The sequence below is a fragment of the Lactuca sativa genome, chromosome 8 (assembly GCF_002870075.4).
Source record: "Lactuca sativa cultivar Salinas chromosome 8, Lsat_Salinas_v11, whole genome shotgun sequence".
NCBI classification, from domain to species: Eukaryota; Viridiplantae; Streptophyta; class Magnoliopsida; order Asterales; family Asteraceae; genus Lactuca; species Lactuca sativa.
Genome location: NC_056630.2, coordinates 273,055,137 through 273,061,136, shown reverse-complemented (window position 1 = coordinate 273,061,136; position 6,000 = coordinate 273,055,137).

The window sequence follows — 6,000 nt, the reverse complement described above, 5'->3', positions numbered from 1 at the left end:
GTATATTCGTGAAACATGGGTAATTAGTTGAGTAATGGGTTGGAACAAGTGGTTCCAACTCTGTGGCGGACCAGACTCTGATGGGTATGTTTGGCTCTATCTGTGTGGAGAACGAGCAGGTGGGGATTTCGAGTGGATTACATTCTTAGAGGGATGTGTTTCCCATTTGATGTTTAGACCTGGGTGAACCTGTTCATTGGTTTGAGGAGGACCACGAAACGTATGAGGTAACATGTGGTTATTGGATAAGTGTCTAAGTTCATAACTATATTTGGTATGTACTTGACCCGATTTAGCCTGGTCCATTTGGGTTGCACTTCACCGGAATAATTTGGACTTTGGAGAAGAGGATTTGTATGATTAATTAATATATTATAAGTTATAGTATATTAATATGAAATCATATTAGTTAATTAGTATTGATCAAGATTTAATTTGGAATTAATTTTGTGGTCAAAAGAGACTAATTAAATATATAGGGATTGATTGTGTAAATCATTATTCTTATAATGTGGCCTAATGATCGATGATTACTTATGTTGGACTTAATCCATGTGGTGACCCATGGACACTCCATGGAGGTTAAAACCAATGGATCATGAGGAATCTGCAAAGTCATGCACATTAGGATTTACATGGTGTAACCCTAATGTAACCACACTATATAAGAAGCCCTTTGGTTCAAGAAATTGGCACCTAGAGTATACACAAGAGTGTGGCCGATTTTGTGAGCTAGAGAGAGTCCTCTTCCAAGTTTCCAAGTGTTAGTGGTGATTTGTGATTCCACTTGAGGCATTCACATTATTGATGCTTGGCTCTTAACGCTCCAAGAAACAAGCTACAACAAAAGGTATGTTATCCAACTTGTTTTATTACCCAAGTATGAAAGTTTTGTATGCTAGCTAGGGTAATACCTGGGAAAGTGAAATTTTAGATGTATAATAGAGAAAACATAGATCCATGGTATTTAGGGTTGCATGTACACCTTAGGAGTGTTAGAATGCTCAAAACCCTTCAGTGGTATCAGAGCCTAGGCTTGTTTTCAATTAAACTTGATGCTACTTGTTGTTTGAAGTTAAAGAAATCGAGTTTTATGCATTCTGACTGATGAACTCGTCGAGCCCACTGATGGACTCAACGAGTCCATGTACAAAATGAGCTACTCGATGAGTCCTGGACTCGTTGACTTGGCTGGGCAAAGTGCAGAAAAACGATTTTTTTGGTTAAAAATGGATAGGATCATTACCTTAAACTGTTTTGAATCATAAAACTATGTTTTTTAAGATACGGTAATGAGCATGCTCATCCATTTGAAAGGTGACTGTCAAGATTACATGTTTTGTATTAGTTTATATGATTAGTCTAATTACTTGGAATTGGTTTGATTTGAGTTACCTTGTTCATATGAGTTTAATCAAGAACTTGATCATGCTTCTTAGTTTAATTGATAATCTTGATAATTTTAATGGACTCCATAACTTATCCTCAAGTTATGGAATTTCAAAAGTTTTTCATTTAAATGAACCATTAAAAGTCATAGGTTATAGAAAAATGAAGTGTCTCATTTTAAAAGACCATTAACCTCATATGTTATGAAGTTGAAAAGTTTTGAAGAGTTTCAAAACTTGCCCTCAAGTTTCGGAATTTGTAAGTTACACATTAAAACTTTAATTCCAAACCCTAGAATTTTAAAAGTTTAAAATTGAACCCTTATACTATTATAATATTATAAATTAATAATGCTACTTATAATATATTAATAAACCTTAAATGTTATTTCTCTCATTTTAGTCTATCCAAATGCATGATGCCATGCAACCCAAATGGATCATGTCGGGTCGCGTCAAGTATATACCAATTATAGTTATGGAATTAGACACTAATCCAATAGTCTCCCACTTGGATAAGTCTAATAAATTTTATTGCAAGTACACATTCACAACCTGACCAGCAATCGTAACTCTTAAAAGTTGTTGTCGAACTCTGAACAAATCAATGATGCGTCCATTAGATAAGTAATCATATATTTCTCCATTCTAGATATCATATGGACTGAGACATGGATTATAATCATTATCTGTGTCCATTTGTTGTTTCCCGATGTTTGATTTATGATGACCGACTAATTGAACAAATCAAATCAGTCTAGGCTTGGCCAAGCACTTAGGGATACCATCACTAAATCATCGAGGGGCCCACAAATATCGCTTTTATCCCGAAGGTAAAAGGAATGTAAAAACTTTGACACATATGCTTGTACTGACTACTTGTTGAATCATACACAAAGGCACGTTTTATAACATCAAGTTACCAATGCGTTTTCGTGCAATCAATGTATAACCAACTCATAGTCAAAAACTCATATCTCTAGGTTTGAAGAATATAAGATATTATCGTCACACGATTCACTCATGATAAAATCCATGAAGTGAATCCAAATGAGCATGGGTTGAATCCAATACTCAGGACTTATGAGCACTCATGAATGTTGTAGCAACCATTTCTATGTCTAATGCACATTAGACAAATCATACAAGATAAATTCATGACAATCTTAAATCAATACCTACTTCCAAAGCATGACTGACTGTGGAGAGTTTGAATAACTTAACAATTCAGGAAGAATGACCTAGTTATTCTGGAAGTAAAACAATCAAAGTGAAATACAAGAATAATACTTAATCCTATATGGTCCCAAACTCTTGAGTGTAAATAAAAATCCTTTTATCTAATCACCATATTGATTACTCATTATTCATTGTTTCAATTTATCTACTTAATACTTGAATTGAAACAATAGTCATGCCACACACCAAGCATGCATACTATGTGCGTCCAAACAATAGCTATGCGATACTCCAATTATGCACACTATGTTTACATATGGTCTTCTCTTTGTGAAATAGATCGATTGACAAAATTTCAATGATTTTGTTTCACAATTCCAATCCTTATTGTAAATGTAAGAATACCAAACTCTTGCCATCGACTAAAATCTGTTAGATTCTAAACTTATATGCAATGATCTCCTTGTAATGACTATGCACAGAAGTCACAAAGACTTGGCAACAGACATTATAGAGTATTCCAATGGAAAGCAATTCCATGGAAATGAAGTCTCAAATTCAAAGTACATTCCTTTGAACATCCTTCTTTGCATTAAGTTCTTTAATCTTGCATAGATTCAGAGAATAACTTCCACCTATGGAAACAATTCTATGTTACCATTTTGACTATCACTTCTGAACAAGAGTTGCCTCTTTCCAGAATATGTCAATATGGTCCTTTCCAAAGTTTACATTATACTTCTAATTATCCATGATCAACCAATCTTTGGTAAACCTCAGATTGTCCTCGACAATTGTTTAATCATTTTAGTCATGTCTGGTTCTATTCCTTTTTATTTTCCATATTCTCACAATTCGAACTATGAAGAGGGATGCCGTAATCATAATTGGATTCTGAGAACACAACCTATGTAGAATTTCCTTATGTTGAACCATTCCAACATAGCATTCACATATATGTTTGACTAAAGTTGACTAAAATCTCAATCTAAGCTTGTAGAATTGGAATGAAGTATAAAATCATCTCCCTTAAATATTGCAAAACAACTTTTCAAACCCAAATTGAAACTTTTATTTCCATAATTAACATTGCTAACTTGCAATACTTAACATAATAATCATGCTCCCACTAACATGATGATTATTATATTACTAGCATAACACTTATGCTCCCACTAGCTTTGGCATGTACCCAGAAATCAACTGGACTTCTAGAAATAAATACTTTATTGACTCTCTTACCAAAGTTCAGATTTCAGATACGAGATGATTTGATAAGACTTTATCAAAACCATACACTTTTCCTTAGATAGCTCACATGTGTGTATAAACAATTATGAAGAGGGATGTCGTAATCATAATGCTTAGACCTTTTTCCATTCTCACTAGTTAGTGTTCCGATTAACCACACACGCTCCACTAACGACATGAGAATGCAAATATCACAATTGCTATCTACTTAAATTCTACTCAGTGAAAGTGTTTACTCACCATCATTTTCATGAATCAAAGAGAAACCTTATGACACTTAGATTTTTATGGTGTAAGTGTTCCTATCCATGTGAATTTGTCATAACCATAATCACAAGACAAGGTTAGTGACAAATCAAAACTCATATGGACTGAACCCAGCCTCATTTTCTTGCCACCCGGCAGCACAAGGTCCTACCATTGCTTCTAGGTTGTTATGCAAACAATTGAGAACTCATAAAACTCACAAGCATAGCCAACTTTAACTGGAATGGCACAAAAACAAGAATAAGTCAACACGACAGGTTATAAACCTTAAGTTATGGGCTAGTGATTAACAATACTCTTAATCAGTTCTTGAAACTATCTCAAGACTCCCACTGTCCTCTTGACATATAAGATTCTCTTTGTCATGAACTAAACCTCGACAAAACAAATATTTAAGAGTTAGTGTGGCTTCTTATCAAGGAAAAACATTTCTCACAATTGGTCTTAGTTGGTCTTTCTGTTATCCAAAACATCACAACTTACCAATTTCAAATGTACAAGAGTAAGAAAGCATTTTACTCTACATTTGACAAGTGTTTTAAACCTTTCTTAAGATTATGTCACTCAAGGCTCAATCTTGGAGTATGACTCTAAGATTTGATTTTGGAACGAAGTATGATTTATCTTTTGATTTAACCATTTCAACAATTCATGATTCCTCTCCTTAGCCAAACAAATGAACCAAGGTGTCCTTAGAGGATCAATTGTGATATGGTTTCATAATCACTAAGATAATCATAAAACAAGATACTCAAGCACTCTCCCATCTCTTCAGATTAGAGAAACTTTTATCTTCCTGCCTTATTTGATTCTTCTTATTCGTTCTGCCAATCATTGAAACCTTTCCAATGTTTCAGAATTACACTTAAACTTGTAAGCATAACCATATTTACTAAACTTTAGTAAATCATAATGAATAATCTTAGTAGCCTTTGTGGTGGACCTGACCAGTGCACAACCTAATGTACCCGATCCTTTAGTCCTTCACTTGACTCACATATAGATGTGAATAAGGAATTAGTCTTAATTTTCCAAATATGAAAATTCTTATTCATCATACTATACAACTTGCATGATTCCAAGTTTCAGTCCAATTGAAACTTGGGTAATGAGAATATTTCCTTATTTGGTAAATTATGACACTACCACAAATGAAAGAATCAAATATCTTTTCCAATATTGCTATCAACGAAATCATATAAACAACTATTTGTCACAAATGTCATTGTAAAGATACCAAAAATAAATAAATCAAAACTCTTTTTTTCCTTTTATTTTAAAACTTGAGGAAATATCTTATCCTTACAATGCAAATACATATGAAAACTATGTTGTCATCTATTCCTTAAGCAATCTATCATAACTCTTAAGCAACAGCTCAAAGTTTTGATCATCGAACCATGTGATCGAAATCCATTTTCGCAATCAGAATTAGCATACTCTTTATTTAAGCTTCCTTTGATTCTCCAAAACATCAAATTGTAATTACATCATGTATTAAGAATCTCCAAATAGGAGCTTAATAGAGTTAGATAGTGGACTTTTACCTGAAGCAGAGTCAATCTTTTTGACTTTTACCATCCTTGTGAACTTTTAGGTAAATTCGACAGCTTCGCAACCAATGCCCCTTCATTTGGCAAAAGAAACATATGGACTCTTTGGAAATGGTACACTTGATTGTCTTAGACTTAGCATTTCTCTTTACCATTGGTCAAATAACTTGACCATGGCCAATCCCTTTCCATTGGGAAGAGAAAGTTTTTGTGGACATCCAATGTCACCATTGTCAATGTCCAAATAGGATTGGGAAGTAGATCTTCTAGTCTAGTTTGATTTACCAATGCTCCAAATCATTGTTGATTTAGCAGTATCAAGCAAATAGGTAAGATCATTAAGGGTCATGTCTTGATCTGTC